Source organism: Ambystoma mexicanum, chromosome 13, assembly GCF_040938575.1.
Source record: "Ambystoma mexicanum isolate Mex_15411 chromosome 13, UKY_AmexF1_1, whole genome shotgun sequence".
Taxonomy (NCBI): Eukaryota; Metazoa; Chordata; class Amphibia; order Caudata; family Ambystomatidae; genus Ambystoma; species Ambystoma mexicanum.
In genome coordinates, this window is record NC_090938.1 from 255,321,361 (window position 1) to 255,343,265 (window position 21,905).

Genomic DNA, 21,905 nt, shown 5'->3' on the forward strand with positions numbered 1-21,905 from the left:
TGTTCCAAGAATGTGTTACAGTGAGAAGGGAGAAGGGGGTAGGGGAGTTCACTGTGTGTACATACGGTCCAATGTAATGCAGGTCAAGACGACCAGTCATCAAGCACTGTAGTTTTATGAAGGGAATGAAGGAGTGCAAGAGAGTACTATTAGGCCATGCTCGGTGTTTAAGGACAGCATATGTTTGCAAGTACCGTGTATTTATGTGGATATTGACCAAGCAGCTATGGCCCTGTGGTAATATGTTTTTGTCATACTGTCTTTATGTGGGCAGGAACTCTGGCGTCAGGGACTGTTGAAGCCTTACAACAGTCTGTGCATGAAGAATCTGAGGAAGATGACAATTTGGCAGCATCAACTCATTTTGAAGGGGAAACTGAAATTACACTGTACAAGTACTTTGAGGATGACAGTAATGCAGTGAACATGTCCGATGTAGTGGAGGAAGTAGCCACGGAGTACTCTTTTGTGGAAGACACTCAGTTCACCCAGCCACCACAGGCGGTTGAGGAGGCAAGTGGAATGACAGGTCAGGCACTGGATGATGACTGTCATCTCCTTGCAGCCACAGAGAAGCAAACTGCAGCACTCATGCAAATGCGTTCTAAGTTCAAGACTCAGGTGAGCATTCTTAAGAATGGGAATGCAGGTGTACATGCCAATATCGCATGTGTAACTGGTGTCTTCAATGACATTCAAATGAACGTAAGCACCCTGTGCACATTGATCAATAGTGTGGCAGTAGTGATGGCGAAAAGTGTGGAAATTAGCATTGAAATGCAGATGCAGAACTCAGAAAATATGAAGACGTTGATGCAGGCAGTGCAAACGTGCACTGACACAGTGAAGGGCAATGCATTGTGCTTGCAAACACTGACAAATCTATTGAGAGTGCAGGAACAGGATTACTCCCTGATGGCGCCAGCATGGCTGAGCCAGCTACTCTGCAGGCCCACACAGAAGATAAATCCTCAGTGGCCCAAGCACTTCTACCCGCAATGCTTTTAGCAGCATGGCTACCCACATACCGGGTACCAGGTCCGGGTTCCAGGAATAGGGAACTACCGGGCCATGCTGACTTTGGCGTTCCCTGTAATTCCCATTCTCTTCACCCGGACCCGGTACATCCCCATTCCCATTTGAGCCCCCATAGGGCTCAATGGGAATGGGGAGGATGCTAACAATGGACCCGTTAATGACGGGCCCGTTGTTAGCATCCTGGTCCGCTAGCGGGTCCCGCTAAGGATGCCTGGTCTGACCGGGCGTTCCAGAGCAGGACCCGCTGCAGACCTTGTGATAGGGCGGCTCGGAATGAACGGTGCCGGTCCCTTACTGGCACCGTTCATTCCGTGGCCGCCTTCCTCGTAATGAGGCCCAGTGTAAACATAAGCATGAACAAAATAAAACAAAGGGCCTCATTCCGAGGTGGGCGGTAAGGGATACCGGGCACCGGTAAGGAGACTGGTGCCGGTAATCCCTTACCACCTAATTCCGAGGTCCCTTAGCGGGAACCGTAAAGGACGTCTGGTCTGACCACATGTCCTTTACGGGTCCCGCTAAGGGACCAGGGCGCTAATAATGGGCCTGCCATTCGCGGGCCCGTTATTAGCACCTTCCCCATTGCCATTGAGCCCTATGGGGAATGGTTTGGTGAATGGGGACTTACCTGGTCCTCCAGGACCCGGTATTGGAGGCAGCCATGGCGTAAATAGCGCCATGGCTACCTCCAATCTCGGAATGAGGCCCAAAGTCAGCGCATCTTGAGAGATGTTGCAATGGTTGACTTGTTTGTTTACATGAGAACATTTTACATCGTAAGTTTCAGTCAAGTTGACCATAGTTTAAGAAGTGCAGAAGTAGGAAATGATGGCGAACACTAATTATGATCTTCCGTCCTAATTCAACATGTGGACACAGCCACTGTCGAAATTCCCCAATGCACATTTATGAGGAATTGGGCCAGTTCTAAGCCAAATATTAATTTCCGGTTTGTGCATTGAAGTTCATTTACTGTTCAGTTGAGGCAATTGAGGAAGCAAATGTGATGTACATGTTGAAACTTTTATTGAGGGAACTTTAGTGTGTTAACAGTTGTGAATAAACTTTCAAAAAGCATGGCAATAAAGTCTGGTTTCCACTTAATACACTTGTTGAACATTCACACATAACATGTGCATAACCATACATACGTTGTGAATTTGCATTTGGCGGCAAGCACAAAGTCACATGAAGAAATTGGCAATGACTTCAATGCAAAGTTCCGTCCATAATAATAATAATATTATTATTATTATTATTATTATTATTATTATTATCCCCCTCCAGACACATACAAACACCGGAATTGACTTTTCAGGAGCCCACAACTCAGTTCTATTGTGTTTCTTGTCCTTGCATATGCTGCATTCTACTTTTGTTCAGAAGCAGTGCTTGCATTCAAGAGTGGTGTCAGTAGCCACGGTTTCAAGGGGTATGCGCCATAGCCGAGTAGCCAGTTTCTGTCAACAGACAATACACTCATAACCACCGGCAAATTGCTACTACGCAGGATGAGAATCGGGGCCTCTGTGTACCCCCAAAACAGTCCTTTTAAGAACTACTTATCATATAAAAATACAGAAATACAATAAATAATAACAAAAAACATGTTTTATTATAACAATGGCTACAGTTCATTGACTTTTATCATAACCGCGATTACAAAAAGTCAGTTGACAAATTTTATACTACAATCCAACTTAAATGATCAAAACAGAACTGCGCTTCTCATGTACTTATGTGAAGTAACTGAAAAATAAGAAACCATTGAAAAATACATAACAGTAAACTAGAAAAGATTGCACTGCTACACAACATAATAGTGAGAATGCAGAACCTAAAATACATTCGCTAAAATCGCTATACCTAAAAAAAGTACTTAAAAAAATATATAAAACAATGACATCCCAAAATATATATAGTTGTGAATACCGAGCTACACATACCCTCAGCTATCTGTAGTCCTTTGTAACCTCGGATATAGCCACGAATATTGACAATATGGCTGGAAAGAAATGCTTTCCTGCCCCCGTACCTCACCAAGTGCCCCCCACATCTGTGCCAGCTCCCCACACTCCCCAGATGGCATCCTCACCCTGTACCCCCTCCAACTCCCACATTTCGCTCAGTGCCCTCTACCTATCCTGCCACCTCTACCCTGATGGCATTTGTATGTTTGTTGACCTGCAAATAGCTTTTTACTGTGTTTCATTTTCCCATAACCTCAGCTATAGATGCGAATATCTCTCGCATCGAGAGAAAAACAAGATGGTGGTCATTTCATTTCCGAAAACCATGACCTTGCAATGCACCATGGAAGATAAAACTACAATTTTGGAGAATGAGGCACCACCTTCTCCATCAGATTTAAAAATAACTACAGCACTGAATAACCCCAAACCATGCATGGATCACGAGTCAATGCTTCGTGCCCAAGTTGTTTTGGACTTGGTCCAAATCCATCCAGCGGTTTGGGCTCTGCGCCTTGGCAAACATTGATGGGAAGTAGGCCGCACTTTTGGGAAAAAAAGATTTTTGGACATTTAATAGCTTTCTTATTTTTTTATAAATCTTTGCGAAACGGTACTGTCTGGGGATGCCCACAAACATGTAATTACTTTCAAAATTTCGGCCAATCGGTTACTTGAATCAAAAGTTATTAAGAATAGAATTTTGAGGTGTTTCTATGTGTCTCCGAATCAGCTTAGCTATAGGGCGGCGACAGTCGCCCAATAATAAAAATACATACATCCTCTGATTCCAATATAAGAGATCACTAGGTCTAAATTCTTTACTAAAGTCTAATGAAACATACAAGTCTTATAAACCTTGCTCCCTAGATTACTGTTGATGCATTTAACTCTATTCAAGTGATACCACTTCCAACATCATAAATATTACAGCAGTTAACATGTCTCAAGTAACAGGCACTCAGCCACGTGACTCCTCAAGTAATGATACATATTTGTACATATAATTCAAGTTTCTCTAAACATCACTATCTTTAAGGAATACATGCATTTCATGATCAGTGTTTAAACTGATAATTTTACTCTGTAATTTACAGATCATTCTGGATTCAATGTGATGCAATAGCAATTTCTGTTTCCCTCCTCTCTTTCAAAAGTTGACTTTTTGTAATCCAATACATTTCATTTACGCTTTACAGAATAGGTGTGGGTGTAACGCTCACCTGATTCTCGCAGAGGCGCCGGTCTGGACTGGGCGACTACCGTATCTTCAAAGGTGATGTGTAGCACCCGGTTGGCTCTTTGGGCTGGACCTCTGTGCACTGTATGCCTGACTTCAAGAGTAAGATGTCTGCAGACAGAAAATATGGGATTAATGAACTGGGGTTATTGGGGTGTCCCTATCTCTTCCCTTTTTTGCTCTCCTGTAGACCCCCAAAGGTTAACGCTCTCACCTTAGGTAAGTGAATGCCGAGCTCTCCATCTGCCTCGGGGCAGGGTGCTGTAACCAGTTTCTTCACTGGATCGGTAGCGCAGGCCTCTTGACTTCAGAGGACTGCTGTCTGTCGTTTACTGCACGAACGGTAAGTTTCGAGTAATTCTATTGTCTTTAAAGTCTTTAGCAATGATGTCTCTTGTTTTGCAGGTTCCGGCGATGGCGGATGACGGGCTGAAGTGAGTTGAAGATGGAGTCCGTATGATGAATAGAAGCGCCTGGAAGCACGTAAGTAAGCGCTTGTTGCCTGCTTCACGATGCGCTCTAACTGTCTTTTATTTTGCAGGTACGAGTTCGGAGCGGCTGCAGGGTGCCGGAATACCCACTGGGGTTGATGTGGAAAGGAGTAATGGCACGTGAGTATTAAAGTTCCCCAATGTCTTTAAACGCACCTTGTTTTGTCTTTCAGATGCAGGATGCAGCGCCGAAGGCCTCCGGAGCGTGCAAAGAGTCGGTAAGGTTTTGTCTTTCAGATGCCGGAATGCAGTGTGAAGACCTCCGGAGCGCACGAAGAGTAGGTAAGCCTTTGTCTTTCAGATTCCGGAATGCTAACCTGTTCTTTCTTGTCTTTATAGGTGTTGCTGAAGACTGGATTCAGGATGGTAAGCCTTTTTCCTTAGGCCCAGGATCCGATGCAGAAGACACGATGAGCGTTCTGCTGCAGAGGATGCAGAATAACGCAAAGCAAGATTCATCCACCGGGTGTGGTTTAAATAGCCTCCTGTAGTGCTTAGGTGTCTCCTTCCACAGCCACGCCTAGGTAAGAAAAGAGTTCCTGCTTTCCAGAAGAGTTCCAGTGTTCTGAATCTAGGGAGTGGCTCCTGCCCCACCCAACAGGAAAAGTAGTTCCAAACAGAAGAGGATCAGAGGCTCAGCTGGCAGGCAAGTAAGCAGCATGGTCTGCTGCAGGTAAGTCCACCCAAGCATTATGAGCCCGGCGCTTCCAGCGCTGGGACTGGGCACATTTATGAGCCTGGTGCCACTGGCGCCAAGACTGGGTCCAAAAGGTCCCAATTGGGACTGGTTGGCCCTCGGAACCTGGGTTATGGATCTGCTTCCAAGGGAGTTGGGAAAACCCTGACCTTTTGGAAGCAGAGATCATGACAGTACCCCCCCTCAAGGCCCCTCCCAAACCGGGCTTCTCCGGGGGTTTTGGCTTGTCAGGAAATGTTCGGTGAAATCTTTTGATTAGGCGAGGAGCGTGGACATATACAGCAGGTTCCCAGGATCTCTCTTGGGGGCCGTAGCCTTTCGAGTCAATTAGGTAAAATAGTTTAGATTTGGAGATCTTGGAGTCCAGAATGCTTTTGACTTCAAACTCAAGTTCTCCATCAACTAGGATGGGTTTTGGAGATTTAGTTAGTCGGGTTTGAGGTTGCACGGGTTTTAATAGAGAGACGTGGAAGACCGGATGTATCTTCATGTGAGGGGGCAAGTCCAACTTGACCGCTACTGGGTTTACTATGGTAGTGATGGAATAGGGACCAAGGTATCTTGGGTTGAATGTGCGTGGCCCTTTTAGAGGTAGATATTTGGTGGATAACCAGACTTGGTCCCCTACTTGATATTGAGGGGCTTCCTTCCGATGTTGATCTGCTCCTTTCTTGTATTGTTGTTTAGCCCTTTGAAGGTGAGAAACAGCTTCCTTAAAGGCTTGGGTGATTGTAGAATGCAGGTAGTCTACTGCTGGTGTTTCAAGATCTTGGAGGGGATCCAACTCCGAGGTTCGAGGGTGACTGCCGTACAAAAGAAAAAACGGTGTTTTCCCAGTTCCCGAATGGACAGAGTTATTGTAGGCATATTCGGCTATCCAAAGGATGTCTTTCCAAGTTTTTTCAGTTTGTTGCAGCATGCAGCGTAAATACTGTTCCAGAGTTTGATTGGTCCTCTCGGTTTATCCGTCGGTCTGAGGGTGGTGACTGGTCGATAGTCTCACATCAATTTGAGCCGACCGACAGCAACTTCGCCAAAAATGAGAAATAAATTGACTACCTCGATCCGAAATTAGAACCGAAGGAAAACCGTGTAGTCGGACGATGTTTTCGAGGAATTCTCGGGCCAGAGTTGCTGCTGTTGGCAAGCCTTTGAGCGTAATGAAATGTGCCATCTTGGCGAATAAGTCCACGATTACTAGAATCGTATTGTATCCGGAGCATGGAGGTAGATCGGTGATGAAGTCCATAGAAAGTGTATGCCAAGGGCGAGGTGGGATGTCAATAGGGCGTAAGAGGCCTGCTGGTCTTTCCTTTTGACTCTTGTTTTGGGCGCATACTCCACAAGACATTATAAAGTCTCTGATATCTTTTTTCCAAGACGGCCACCAGAAGTAGCGCTTGATCTTTTCTGAGGTCTTGGCCATACCGGGATGACCTTCCATTAAAGAATCGTGATAACAGGAGATTACTTTTTTCTGTAAATCTGTGCTGGGTAGGTATAATCGTTCTTGGAAATACAATAAGTTGTCCTTTACTGCAAAGTCCTTTCCCTGCAGATGCCAATTCTGTGTGTCTGCTGGAGTTACAAGTTGCCTGGCTTTATCCTTAACTTCCTCTATGGATTCTGTGGCGATTACACCCAGAATTCTTTGTTCGGGAATGATTGGTACAGGTTTAGGGTTGATCAAGTGTTCTTCCACTCCCATCCGAGAAAGGGCATCAGCTTTACCGTTCTTTGTACCAGGTCGATAGGTAATTATGAAGTCAAACTCGGCAAAGAATAATGCCCAACGGAGTTGTCTAGAGGATTGGGCTTTTGCGGTTTTCAAATATTGCAGGTTTCGGTGATCCGTAATCACAGTAACGGTGTGTCGGGCCCCCAGCAGATAATGCCGCCAAGCCTTAAAGGCAGACTTGATAGCCAGAAGTTCCTTGTCAGTAATCGTGTAATTGATTTCAGGAGGCGAGAATTTGCGGGACCAAAATGCCACGGGATGCAACTGATTGGTTACCGGGTCCTTTTGTGATAGAACTGCCCCCATGGCAAGGCTTGAAGCATCAGTTTCCACGATGTAGGGGAGTTCGGGGCGAGGGTGTTTTAAGATTGGTGCAGAGATAAATTTAGTCTTCAAATCCTGGAAAGCTTGTTCCGCCTCGGTAGACCATTCAAAACGTTTGTTTTTCTTTAACAAGGCAGTGATGGGCTGGACTATTCGAGAGAATTCGGGGATAAACCTGCGGTAAAAGTTAGCGAAGCCTAACATGCTTTGCACACCTTTTACGGAGGATGGTGATGGCCATTTGAGAACTGCATCGACCTTCTTTGAATCCATACGTACTCCGCCAGGTGATAATATGAATCCCAAGAATTCAACTTCAGTCACGTTGAAAACACATTTTTCCAACTTAGCGAAAAGTTTGTGTTGACGCAATCTTTCGAGGACCATTTTCACGTGTTTCCGATGTTCAGATTCCGATGAAGAATAAACGAGGATGTCGTCAATGTAAACAACAACACACACATCTATGAGCTCTCTGAGGACATCGTTCATAAAATATTGAAAGGCGGCCGGGGCATTGCAAAGTCCGAAGGGCATGACCTGATATTCAAATAGCCCATACTTGGTGCGGAAGGCAGTCTTCCATTCATCGCCCTCTTTTACTCGTACCAAGTGGTAAGCTCCTCTAAGATCCAGCTTTGTATATATGCATGCTTTTCTGACTTGGTCCAGGAGTTCAGGGATCAAAGGTAACGGATATCTATTCTTAACGGTGATCTGGTTCAGGGAGCGATAATCGATACAAGTTCTAAGGTCTCCTTCCTTTTTTGGAACGAAGAACAAAGCTGAAGAAGCAGGGGACTTGGAAGGACGAATAAACCCATTCGCCAGGTATTGATCCAGGTATTGTCGAAGGTGAAGGTTCTCAGGCTCGGTGAGAGCATAAATTCTACTACAAGGAGGAGTAGATCCAGGTATCAGGTCTATCTGGCAGTCATAAGACCTATGAGGAGGTAGAGTGTTAGCCTGATCCTTCCGGAAAACATCTTGGTATTCAAGGTATTCGGGAGGTAACTGGGGAGTCTCTGAAGAAATTGCTGCCAGTGCAACACCAGGTGGAAGGTGACAAGTAGAGACACATTCTGGAAACTGGACCGTTCTTGCTCGCCAATCGATCAGAGGATTGTGTTTCTCTAACCAAGGTATTCATAGAATAATCTGAAACTGAGGGGCCTTGATCACATCGAACATGATCTTCTCATGGTGTCCATCTTGACTTACTAGCGTCACCTCTTGAGTGGTATGCGTTACTGGCCCGGAGGCTATCTCCGTACCATCCACTGTAGTAATGACGTCCTTTACAGCCTTGGGACAAAGAGTTAGATTCATCCTCAAAACCATTTCATGATCCACATAATTGCCGATGGCACCGCTGTCGACGTAAGCTTCAATTGCATGTAATCGATCCGGATTATCAGGGCTAATGAGGACCAGAGGTATCACGAAATGCGAGGTCACGGAACTGGTTTTCACGCTCGGCAAGAGGACCTCTATTCTTGTCGGACAAGGTCGTTTCCTGACGAGCTGCATGCACTTCTGCCCTTAGTTCCCCAAGTAACCGGGCTAGGTGGTCAGTATCCGAGGTTTCCATAGCGCCTGGGCGAGAGTTTTGCGGTAGGCTTTGCGTACTGTAACGCTCACCTGATTCTCGCAGAGGCGCCGGTCTGGACTGGGCGACTACCGTATCTTCAAAGGTGATGTGTAGCACCCGGTTGGCTCTTTGGGCTGGACCTCTGTGCACTGTATGCCTGACTTCAAGAGTAAGATGTCTGCAGACAGAAAATATGGGATTAATGAACTGGGGTTATTGGGGTGTCCCTATCTCTTCCCTTTTTTGCTCTCCTGTAGACCCCCAAAGGTTAACGCTCTCACCTTAGGTAAGTGAATGCCGAGCTCTCCATCTGCCTCGGGGCAGGGTGCTGTAACCAGTTTCTTCACTGGATCGGTAGCGCAGGCCTCTTGACTTCAGAGGACTGCTGTCCGTCGTTTACTGCACGAACGGTAAGTTTGGAGTAATTCTATTGTCTTTAAAGTCTTTAGCAATGATGTCTCTTGTTTTGCAGGTTCCGGCGATGGCGGATGACGGGCTGAAGTGAGTTGAAGATGGAGTCCGTATGATGAATAGAAGCGCCTGGAAGCACGTAAGTAAGCGCTTGTTGCCTGCTTCACGATGCGCTCTAACTGTCTTTTATTTTGCAGGTACGAGTTCGGAGCGGCTGCAGGGTGCCGGAATACCCACTGGGGTTGATGTGGAAAGGAGTAATGGCACGTGAGTATTAAAGTTCCCCAATGTCTTTAAACGCACCTTGTTTTGTCTTTCAGATGCAGGATGCAGCGCCGAAGGCCTCCGGAGCGTGCAAAGAGTCGGTAAGCTTTTGTCTTTCAGATGCCGGAATGCAGTGTGAAGACCTCCGGAGCGCACGAAGAGTAGGTAAGCCTTTGTCTTTCAGATGCCGGAATGCTAACCTGTTCTTTCTTGTCTTTATAGGTGTTGCTGAAGACTGGATTCAGGATGGTAAGCCTTTTTCCTTAGGCCCAGGATCCGATGCAGAAGACACGATGAGCGTTCTGCTGCAGAGGATGCAGAATAACGCAAAGCAAGATTCATCCACCGGGTGTGGTTTAAATAGCCTCCTGTAGTGCTTAGGTGTCTCCTTCCACAGCCACGCCTAGGTAAGAAAAGAGTTCCTGCTTTCCAGAAGAGTTCCAGTGTTCTGAATCTAGGGAGTGGCTCCTGCCCCACCCAACAGGAAAAGTAGTTCCAAACAGAAGAGGATCAGAGGCTCAGCTGGCAGGCAAGTAAGCAGCATGGTCTGCTGCAGGTAAGTCCACCCAAGCATTATGAGCCCGGCGCTTCCAGCGCTGGGAGTGGGCACATTTATGAGCCTGGTGCCACTGGCGCCAGGACTGGGTCCAAAAGGTCCCAATTGGGACTGGTTGGCCCTCGGAACCTGGGTTATGGATCTGCTCCCAAGGGAGTTGGGAAAACCCTGACCTTTTGGAAGCAGAGATCATGACAGTGGGGCAACACCTATATCAACCAGGGTTGCAGCTAATCATGTATTACACTAGAGAGTACGTTGGCATACGGTTACCCTGACATTACCCCAAGGTTGATAGGAGTTCCATTATCTCTAATTGACCCAGGGATAGCCAAACTCAGAAAACAACCCAAAGCAAAGATAATAATGAACAGCTCAACAAAAACAATGCACCAGAGATGGGAGAAGGCCTTCTCCACAATAAGATGGGTAAACACCATTTGATTCTTAGGCACAACTACCTTAATCTGAAACCTTAAGCGAAAGCAGTGTTGAAAACTACTTTTTCCACCCCAGATCTATCCGAAGCATCACACTATAATTCTCATTCCCACCCAGCACCCTTTCAGTCATTGCTCTTATACTGCCGGGCACTAAATGGGCATCCATGACTAACTTTTGAACTGCTCCATACAGCCCAAAATAGAGCAGCCAGTTTCCTCTCTCGCCATACCATGCACTGGCTTGCACGTAAAAGCAAGATCCCTTTAAAATCACTCTGTATTGTCCACTGTGGAATTCACAGAAGGGCCACAACGAGGATCACCCCCTGCGTTGAAAGCAAGGTGTTATGATTAAGTAAGTCATCCATAGTGGTGGTCCCACGGCATAGCAAGAATACAAAGGAGAGTCCTTGTTTGCTCTTATATCCACTAACCTGTAAAACCCCAAGCAGAAGCACATTTGCATCCTGGGGACCTCCTCACTTTTTGGAATAGGCTGAAAAACTGGTTACACACCAGGCCCTTGGAATTCAATAATTCCACTGTGGGGACTTCATGTCAGGTTTGGACTAAATTAAAGTTCAGGCACACGTCCACCCCAGGACAACTGATCGGCTGACAACAATCAGAATCATGATAACACACCTTAGCCCAGACAGCCCTGTGACAGGTCTTTAGCCAGATGGGCCAACCAATCCCAGAGAAATGAGAACTTTCAAATACTCGAAAAGCACGTAACAAGAATTTCAAAAGACAACAGTTTGGGATTTTGTGTAGGCATAACATATGCATTTGTCAGACAGTGCGTGGGAATGGCCATAGGGATTAGCAGAGCCATGGTCATTCAACGGGTGGGTAAATACCCAAACAACATTCACAATCTGACTGTCCCTTCTTACATGCCATTTCTCACCCAGCAGTGCTCTAATATATTTATTTGGGCGTACCCCTTGTTGTACAGTGTATTTAGCTAGCCCCAAAATGACACAAGTCAGCACATGCTTAGTATCACATCACTCAACCCAGACAAGTGCCATTTATCATGCCGATCCCTCCTAATTCAGCAACATTTCAATTAAAATAAGCAGGAATGCGTTGTGGCACTGACTTGAGTTTTAGATTTTACATTTTTAATACAACGCTTAAAATTAAACATATACAGTCGGTTTACATCCTCCTGTCCAGGTTCACTCCATACCCTGTCTTGTGCTTTATGCAAAACAGTTAGCATTTATCTCCAATCTTTCACCTTGGTAGTTTCAAACGTTTCACAGAACATGTTTAAGGAAGTGTTGCGTAACTGATAAGTCGCTAGTCATTCCCCCTGACGAATGCATTATTGTATGGCACTTTCAATAACAGCTCAAATAATCTGAGATCCAAAGGCTTGTGGTGTATGGCTGGATAATCATTCTGTTGCACAAATTGGATGAAGGGACTCAAGCAAGGTATCTAGAAATGTTGGTATACCGTTCCCCTATGTGGATGACATGTGCCATATTCGTGGCCGCTATCATGGTATGTCCGTTGTGGTACATCTTTTCAAATTGTGACCTACTGTTTTCCTTGCAGCCACTAATAGATGCGTTAACAATTTAGAGTTCTTTTGAGATAGCTTATATAGGCCGTCAGGTGTCCCGTTGCTCAGTAACACGACCAGCTGTTCTAGTGGTAATTCTATACCTATAATCTTGTTTTTATATGGGGGAGAACATCTTTCCAAAACGGTTGAATAAGCTAATAGTTCCACCAAATATGGAATAGTGTGCCTCGGGCCTGCTTACAACTCCAAAAATTGGAGGAGGAAGTTGGAAATATTTTATTCAGCCGTGTGGGGGAGATCATACCATTGCATCAGTACCTTGTGACTATTCACTCTTGCTTGCACAGATGCTGAAGATATGGTTGTGCGTTGTAAGGTATTGTGCAATAAGAGATCATCTATCTGGGAATTGAGGTTTTCTTCCCATTTGAGCATGTACATATTTGGGGGTTTGTTTAGAAATGGGTTTAAGATTGCAGCCTTTGGGGGTGGAACCAAGCCTGATTTGCATATGGTCTTTCCTCTTTTGTAATGGCTTGGCAGGCAAAGAACAATAGTCTGGGCGTTGCCCAGAGCAATGCAAGAGGTTAAGATTTATTCTAAACCTTCCAGCCATCACCTCTTTTGTTTTTCTAAGATTGCGAATCAGTCAAAGATTTCCCTTTTGGTGGCTCCCCATGAATGCATGCTCGAGTTTCATTATTTCCCTTCTTCCTGTCCAATGCCTTATTTGTATATGGGAGTATTTTGCAGATTCTGGGAGTGTAAAGGCTTGTTTACATTCTTCAGATTGAGACGGGCCCCTTCATTGGACAGTTGTTCTAGCCTTTCTAACCATCCTTCTGGCAAATGCATAAACATGGCTGCTTGCATTCAAGGGCAAATTCTGGGTTGGCTAGGACTGGGGTGAGAGGAGAGGGAAAGGATGATATGTGATATTTCTGTATCACACAGTCCCAATATGGTAGTGTCACGTTCCTAGCTGAAACAAGTGGGATATATTTTTGAGGGTCCTATGGGACTAGTTAGCATGCACTTTTCCAATTCTATCCAACTCTTGTTGTTCGTTTGGTTGTTCCATTCAAGGACTGGTGGTACTTGGGCTGCTAATAGATATCCTTTCATGTCCGGGACTCCAAATCCTTCTTCAAGCGTGGGCGAGAGCATTGTTTCCTGGGTTGAACCCTGGGTTTCCCTTTGGCCCACATTAACTGGAATATCTGTGATTGCAGGTTTGATATGACCTTTGTTGGGCATATTATTGGAAAGGCCTGGAATGTGTAAAGCAATCTAGGGAGAAGGGTCCTTTTTATTGCCGCTATCCTGTACAGCCATGATAGCTCCTGTTTAGGCCAGCACGAAAGGGGCTCTTTGACGGTATAGGAATTGATGGGAATCTGGTCGGAAATACTCCCAGATATTTCAGTTTATCCGCCCTCCAGAGGAAATCATATTTGGATTTTAGAGCGCCATAGTCGAGTCTGTCTCTGTAATGTTTACAATATGTGACTAAGCATAGTTCATTTTAAACCTGATACTTTACAAATGATTCCAAGGTGTGATACCATTTTAAACAGAATGGAAATAGAATTATGCATAAAAAAAGGGGAACATCCACATAAATCTACATTTTATGTTGTGAGTCCCCTAATTCGATATCCTGGATTTCAGAACAATGCCTTACCTGCTGGGCAAGAGGCTCCATGGACAGGGCAAACAACAACGGGACAGAGAACAACCTTGATGGGTCCCTCGCCCAAAGGGTTTTCACTTGGATAGAATCCCATCATTTGTATGCGCGTGGATGGGTAGACATAATTGGCTGGGACAAACGCTATGAACTTGTGGTCAAAGCTGAAGTGATTTAAGACTTTCTTTAAGTATCCTTAATCTATACGATCAAAAGCATTCTCAGCATCGACCGATTGTAAGGCTAGTGTTTTTTGTGGTGGGTCGCCTAATCAATAGCATTGATCACTCTTCATATGTTGTCAAATGTTTGGCTTCCAAGAATTAACACTGTCTGGTCAGACTGGGGTGCATTGCTGGCATGTAGTTGGACAGTATTTTGGAATATATTCTGTCTGAATGATTTAACACTGCTACAGGTCTATATGATTTACACTGGTAGCAATCTTTCCTGATTTCTGCTAAGAGTGTTAGAGTCAATTCCCCACATAGAAGGCGTCACCTTTCCAGAAGTTAGGATGCAGTTATATAACTCTACCAGGTGTGTGGTCAGTATTGTTCACGTTTTTTTTAAAGAATAGGGCTGACAACTCGTCTTGGCCTGGTGATTTATTACTGGGTAGATTACAGATTACTTGAAGAACCTTGTCGACGTAATTGCCCAGGGGTCGGCAGGGCCGTCCGCAGACTTCCGGGGTTGGGGAGGCCCCAACTCCTCCCACGTCCCAAAGGAGTATGAGACACACACAAAAGCAAAGAGTTACTGCTGTTTATTGCGCAAAATAGACAGGGACAAGTTCTCGGATTACAGGCATCCAGGAGACATCTCGTTTGTGGAGGGCTCGCGGGCCCTTTATCTAGCTGTATGACGCACTATGTGTATCCCCTGGGAAAACTAGCCCCAAAGCCTAACGCCATCTCGGGTTGGCTCCCCGAGTGGTAGGGTCAGTATAGGCACATATAGAGGAAAACATTAGCAGTAGAGAAAGGGTCAGGTGTTATGCTTGGGCCGTCCCTAAAAATTGCTACAAGAGAATTGTTACAAGGGGACAATTAGTGATTGGCTAAACTATAGTGGCGTCAATGGTGAGCCCCTTGTATTCTGATTGGTCCACCTGTGAGCCCCCAAGCCTGGGACCATCGCTGTTCCCAGCGCGCGGTGTACCTGGTGCTGGCAACAGAGTATGACTATGTGTCAGTGGCGGACAATGGACAGGTCTGACTATTAGCTGGTGTGCGTGCCTTTCCCATCGCTGTCGGTGTCCAATTTGTCACTTCATTGTTGCAGTCTGTGTCCCAGACGTGAGACCCAAGAGCTTCTCTGGTCGTTGGGCTTTGGCATCGTATCAGGTCGGCCCGCTCACGAATTATGAGCAGATTTGTATTTCGGCTCTCAGGAGCGTTTAGCAGTGGCAGGTGTAATCTTGGCACGGGGAGCGTGGCATGTATATTGCAATATTGGGCTGTGGGACTCTCGTCAGAGTTTGTTCTGCGTGATCAGCACCCTTGTCTGAGCTGCTCTGGCCTGGGGACTCTGGCTCTGTGGCCTACCTTGGCCTGGTTTATGGGTGGCGGTACACAGTCCATAATATGGGGTCGCGAGGGGCGACAGAGAGTCATATGCATTAGTCCACATACATGGTTACATCTTCATGGTTTTATTGGCGAGGAAGCGTCTGCAAGCATGTACACAAGCTCTTCTGGCGTCTTGCGTTTCGGTGGTGCTGTAGTTGGCCTATGTGAAAAATAACAACGATGCATGTGTGAGTGTGAGTGGTCCTCTACGTCATAGCACTGAGTATGTTCTTCGTGTGGATTGGTGTGTGTATGACCACTGTGCTTGGTGGCACATGTGTTCTTGTCTGCTGGCTATGTCGTTACGGCATCTCTAACGATGACGGTATTTGTAGGTGCTGTCTAATCGAGTTGATCCATATGGTCGGTGTCAGCTCCGCCTGAGGTCCCAGCACGTGGTTTGATTGACGCGCAGTTTCCCTGGGTGTGTGGCCACGGTGGATCTTGACATCTTGGGCGGCAGTGAGCGGGTCGAATTCCTCTCGCGGTGGGTGCTTGGGTAGTGATGTCATAGGCCATGGTCTGGATGACAATTGGGGGAAGGGATCATCCCATTTTCCCTTTTCAGTCCCCCCTCCGGTCGACTTGTCGACCACAAAATTATCCACTCTCTTATCTCCACGTACTCGCCACACCTTCGTTATTCCTCCCAAGTGTCCGTACCGGTCCACATGATCTTCAAATGACCAGTACATATAAACACATCCGCCACCGGGTTTGCAGTAAACCCATTTTCCAACATAGTTTTTCGGGTTCCTAGGGTTCTCAACCTTTATTGATGGTGGGTACAAGTCTGCTTCTACTATCTGCTGGCACAGCCGCTTACATTCCTTAATAATTATGTCTGTGTGTTGGTCGTCTTCAGCTGGCATTAGGACGTGCATGCCATTCATTTCTTCAGCAGCGCGCTTTGATTTTGCCCTCCATAGCTTTATCTCCATCATAGAAGCCATTCCTAAAATTATGCACCCTGCCACAACCTTAAGGCCATCTTAGAGCCATGATGGCATCCAGGACCATATGTAAGAGAACCAGCTACCGTCTTTCTTCACTCCCTTTGCTTCCTCTTTCTTCTTGGCGTGCATCTTGGCAAGCTGTGATATCACTCCCTTTGCTTCCTCTTCCATCTTGGCGTGCATCTTGGCGAGCTGTGATACTGCCTCAGATAACGTACCGTTGTCCTCGTTGTTGGCAGGATAAACGAGCAACACGAACTTCCAATTTTTGCGCAAACACCTCCTTCCATTGCTGTCAGAAGGTCCAGCACATATCTGTTCTGTAGTGCCACCATCCTAATCGTTCTTAGTTCTTCCTTTATCACATTGAATCCATTAACTGTGGAGTTAATTGTCATCATTAGCTCCCATCTTGTTATCTGGGGCCACTTCGCATTTACATATGCCTGCACACCTGGATGTACGATGGAGGAAAAGAACATTGCCGCCCTCCTAAACAGCCTGTGTGCTGGTGGAATGTCACTCAGAGCTGTTTCTGACTTTCCCCACAGGTAGTTTCCTGTCAGCGGTTCTCCTTGTCTTTTTACTCTGGATAAGTGTGTAGTGTCGTTCCATTGCTTGCTTCCTACCATCTTCAGTGATCTTTTCTTCCTTTTATTCCCTTTGTCCATCTTATGGAAGTTCTCCAGGTTGACGTGCTTTTGCGGTACTACTAGTGATGGTACGTTGATGTGTACCATAGTGCACCCTCCAATCCACAATGGTGGCAAGCTGTTGTATGCCTTTCTCCGCAGGCCCAATAGTGGTCCATCAATACTGCTGTTAGTGCACCCCCCTCAGGAAGCTTTACTGTTCTCTTGCAACCTTCATTTGCTCCAACATCAACGTCTCCATCATGCTGGTAACACAGTGTTGGTGCTGTGAGTGGAAGTATTGTTATGGGTTCCTCCTCTTTATCTAACCATGTTACCAGTGCTGCACTCTTTGTCCACTCCTTGTAGTATTTGTTGTTTTCTTCTTGCACTGTCATCACTGGTGACTTTGCCAAAGTCAAGAGTTTACTTCCTACAACTCCATCCACCCATCCGTCCTTCGTGTACACTTTGACATATATTAATATTAGTGGCCTTTCCCAGCATCCTGGTTCACCTGCAACTTCTTTTGTGTACCACTCACATGGTAGATAGTTCAGTGTAACCTTTTTTGTTGCCCCTTTCTCAGGTCCATCCGTTATATATTGAAGTCCTTTTGTCAGCTGCCATGAATTGTCATACATTTGTAGTGTTTTGATGAAGTTATCTTCATAGGGGTAGGTTGACCTTGATTTCCATCTTAGTGTTGCTCTTTTCCCTTGAAATCGCCCTTGTGTTTGGAACAATGCTAGATATAACAGGCATTCAGCAGTTGTTGCAGGTACTTCAGTTGCCACAAACGTTCTTGAGGCGCTCATGGCGTATGGGATCAACAAGCATACATAGCAGTTGTCCTTTATCGTGTCTTTACCAATTTTGGACATGTTCTTGTACTAAATGTTGTTGGAGACATTTGCCAATTCTGTGAGGTAAGTGTCCACCCCATGTACGTCAATGGAAACACTACGTTTATCCCTCTTTATGTTTGCCCTGGTGCTACTTGTACCACCTGACACCGTGCTCCTTGCAGCCATGGTAGGGGAAATGTTAGTAGAGGGAGATGCCATCACATAGAAAGCATAGTAGGCCTGCCAGAAAGCGGCAGTAATCAGACCAGTGGTGAAAAATATCCCTAACATCTTTATCAAAGTTGCTATTACCACTGGCATTTCCCTTTTACCTTTGCTGCGTTCCTGCAGCTACTTTACTTTAGATGATATAGGTGCCTGCCTGAAAATCTCTCAAAATGGGCGTTATTATTGTGAGTACTTTTATTCAAGCCCTGCGTATCAAGTGATCGTCGAATGCACAGGCAAAAAGCTCTTCCCACGCTATGCTTACCGTCATATCTTTTAGGGCGGGTAAGGCTGCGTGGAGATGTGGAAATGATTGTACTATTATCATAAGGAACGTGTTATAATATACACGTATTCTCCTTCACTTTAAGTATTTTGGCCTTTTTATAACGTATACAAACTGGTGTGACAGTGCTTCTGGGGTAGTTTCGTCTGCGGGTAGCATTTACCCCTGGGCAGTGACGTATGTTTCAGTGATGTATGTTCTTTGTTTGTTACATATACAATAGCAATGCGCAGTACCTGCATGTGCGAGACAAAAAGAGAAGAGAGCATGCATGTGTTTACACATTGTGGTGTATTTTGCGGATTGTTTTGACAATGTTCTTCATTAACTGGTGGCTGGTGAGAGTTAATTTTAGCTAAACATATTTATTTTGTCTGGGATCTTGTGATCATGGGGTGGGCTATGGGTTGTTGATCGTTTGTGCCCTTTGGGGTATCTGGTGTCTGTACTGTCTCGTTGTTGTTGTCAGTTGTCGTTGCTGAAGTGTTGGCCCTTTCGCTGAGGTGAGGGGGTTTTTGTGCTTTGTAGGGCTTGATGTTGTGGATGTGTGTCCACACATCCTTATCCTGCAACTTAACCGCTCTAGGGGCTATTTTTTCCACCACGTGGGGCCCTGTGAATCTAGGGGCGTTCCACTTTCTACGATAATTTTGGAGAACCTGGTCTCCCTCTTTTACTGTCCACTGTGCAGTTAGTTCCTGTTCCTCGTTGGTTGCTTCTCCCTGTTGGTTGTTCTTCGACCTGCCCTGTGTCTGTTGGATCTGTTGAGAGATAAAAGCGGCACTAGTAACCAAGGAAGAGACATACTCGTGCATTTCTTCACCAAAACAGTACCTGCAGTGTTTCAATCAGCCCTTGATGGTGGTGTGAGTGGGAGGTGCATCTGACGTCCGGTCACCACCTCATGGGGTGTGAGGTGATGATCCGACCCTGGTCTGTTTCTCAGTTCAAAAAGGCCAGAGGGAGGCAGTACAGCCAACTCTTTTTGGTTGTTTGTTGGATCTTTGCTATTTCTTCTTTTATGAGGCCATTGAGGTGTTTGCAGACACCATTTGCTTGTGGGTGATACGCACATGCAAACTTATGTTTAATTCCCAGAAGGGCAGTTACATGCTGAAACAATTCGTTAGCAAAGTGGGGGCCAATGTCTGACCGCAGAACTTCGCATACTCCTCACCTCGGGAACACCTCCATCACCAAGAATTTGGCCGCTCTGTACGCATCTACATGAGAGCATGGACCTGCCTCGATCCACCTTGAGAATGGGCACACTGCTACAATCATGTATCTGTAACCTTGACATACATTGATTATGTCAACATAGTCAATGTGTAGGTACAGAAATGGTCCTTCAGGCCGGGGTATTGTACCTTTGATCACTTGCAGTGTGTGACCGGCCATGTATTGTTGGCATGTGAGGCAGTTGCTGATGAAATTTGCAACGTGTGAGTTTAGCTCGGGGCAGGACCATGATTCTTTTATCTGTGCTGCAATTACTTCTTTCCCTGTGTGCGTGGGGTGGTGTAATTGGGTCAGAGCTGTTTTCAATAGGCCTAAGGGCATCACAACTTTCCCTGTATTATTCTGTCGCCATAATGCATCTGTGGGGGACATGGTGCATCCTCTTTTGAGCCATAGTTCCTTTTCTGCCATTGGTGCTGCTGCCTGCAGCTCCATAATCTGTGTCTCTGGGATGTGTGTATACCCATCCCTCATCAACATCTGTCACTCCCCCCTTATCTTTTTGTTTTTCTGGGAGGTTCCATGTCTCGCCAAAGTATTCAGCATATTTTGCATGTGCATCTGCTGTTTCGTTACCTCTTGAAATTGGGTCGTCACCATTAGTGTGTGCCTGACACTTCACCAGTACTACCTCTTCCGGGTAATGAATTACTTCAATTAGTTCACCCAGTAGGAGAGCATGTTGTACCAGAGTACCATCTGCTCTTCTGAATCCTCTTCTTTGCCATTTTATTAATCCTAAGTGTACTGTTGACGTAACATATGCACTGTCAGAGTATATAGTTACTCGTTTCTCATTGCTTTCTTCTAAGGCCAAAATTAGTGCTACTAGCTCTGCTACTTGCGCTGAATAGTGCTGTGGTAATTTGACGCATTTTACTGGCATGTGAGTCCAGTCCTCCCTCAATCACACTACTGCTGCTCCTGCCCTTCTTAACCCATTGCTTTGATCAATTGTTGATGACCCATTGATGTACATTATCTACCCTCCCCTCTAGGGCATTTTCTTCCACTTTCCTGGTACCTGAGTAAATTTCAATTGGCTTTGTACAGTCATGTACATGTTCTCCATTTTCCACTTCCTCTGCTATAAACCATGCTGGATTAACATTACTGCACATAACTATTTTCAGCTCAGGTCTGGAGAGTATAATCTCATACCCTGTAGCTTTTTGTGTGGTCAGTGTGGATTTTGGTTTGTTTACTATTGCAAAGAGGACATGTTCCACGTACAGTGTGGTGGGGCATCCCATGGTGATTGAGGAGGATTTTTCTACTGCAATTGCTGCTGCAGCTAGGCTCTGTTCGCACGGGAAGTGACCCATCATTACAGGATCCAAATGGCCACTGTAGAATGCCACTGGTTTGTGTCCCATGCTTGTCTTTTGTGCTAGTACTGCTTTCATTACTGCACTATCACAATGTGATAATATGTAGAATTCCTCTTCGTAATTGGGGGTAGCTAGTACTGGTGCAGTTGAAATGGCGTGTTTTAGTTCATTGAATGCCTCTATCATTTCTCTTGTCCATCCAAATTTCCTTGCCCCCCTCTGTGCCTCTCTAAGGGCCTCGAGCAATGGTTATATGTATGAGCTGTAGTCAAAGACCCATGCTCTGCAGCAGTTGCATAGGCCAAGAAATTGCTGCAGTTCTCTGTCTGTCTGCGGCTGTGGTGTATTCGTTATTGCTTGTGCCCTTTGTGGTGCAATGTTCCTTCCCTTTTGTGAAATGATCTGCCCGATATAAAGTACTTGTTCTTGACAGTACTGCAGTTTCCTCTTGTCAACCTTGTATCCATTCTCAGCCAATACTGTGAGCACCTTTACAGAGTCCCTCCTGCACTTCTCCTCTGTAGTGCTGCAGATGATGATGTCATCTACATATTGCAGTACCGTGCTTTCCATCTCTATGTTTTCTAGACCCATTTGTATTACTCTGTTAAAGATGGATGGTGACTTGGGGTAGTCTAGTGTGTTTCCACTTGGTGTTGCAGTATGTGAAATCTGTTAAGTCTTGTGAATCAGGGTGTAGAGGTATTGAGAAAAATGCATTTTTGAGGGCGATCACAGTGAATCGTGACGCCTCTGCTGGTATTCCGCACAAGATGGTTGCTGGGTTAGCTCCTTTTGGGTACTCTGCCTCA